The sequence below is a fragment of the Neophocaena asiaeorientalis genome, unplaced genomic scaffold (genome assembly GCF_003031525.2).
Source record: "Neophocaena asiaeorientalis asiaeorientalis breed wild unplaced genomic scaffold, Neophocaena_asiaeorientalis_V1.1 scaffold632, whole genome shotgun sequence".
NCBI lineage: Eukaryota > Metazoa > Chordata > Mammalia > Artiodactyla > Phocoenidae > Neophocaena > Neophocaena asiaeorientalis.
This window is the reverse complement of record NW_020172771.1, coordinates 13443-14017: the sequence shown is the minus strand read 5'-3', so window position 1 is coordinate 14017 and position 575 is coordinate 13443.

Genomic DNA, 575 nt, shown 5'->3' with positions numbered 1-575 from the left:
TATATATATATACACATATATATCACATTTTCTTCATGTAGATACACAACAATGGAATTGCTGGATCATATGACAGTCCTATTTTTAGTTTTTTGAAGAATCTCCATACTGTTTTCCACAGTGGCTACACGAATTTACAATCCCACCAACAGTGTGCTAGGGATCCTTTTTCCCTAGGTCCTGGCCCACATTGTTATTTGTGGTCTTTTTGATGATAGCCATTCTGGCAGGTGTGAGGTGATAGCTCATTGTGGTTTTCATTTGCATTTCCCTGATGATTTGTAATGTTGAGCATCTTTCTAGGTCCCCATTGGCTATCTATATATCTTCTTTGGAAAAATATCTATTCAGGTCTTCTGCCATTTTTTAATTGGGTTGTTTGTTTTCTTGATATTGACTTCTATGAGCTGTTTATACAGTTTGAATAGTAACCCCTTATTGGTTATCTCATTTGCAAATATCTTCTTCTACTCAGTAGGTTCTCTTTTTGTTCTGTTGATGGTTTCCTTTGCTGTTCAAAAGCTTGTAAGTTTAATTAGGCCCCATTTGCTTTTTTTCCTTTTATTTCCTTTGCC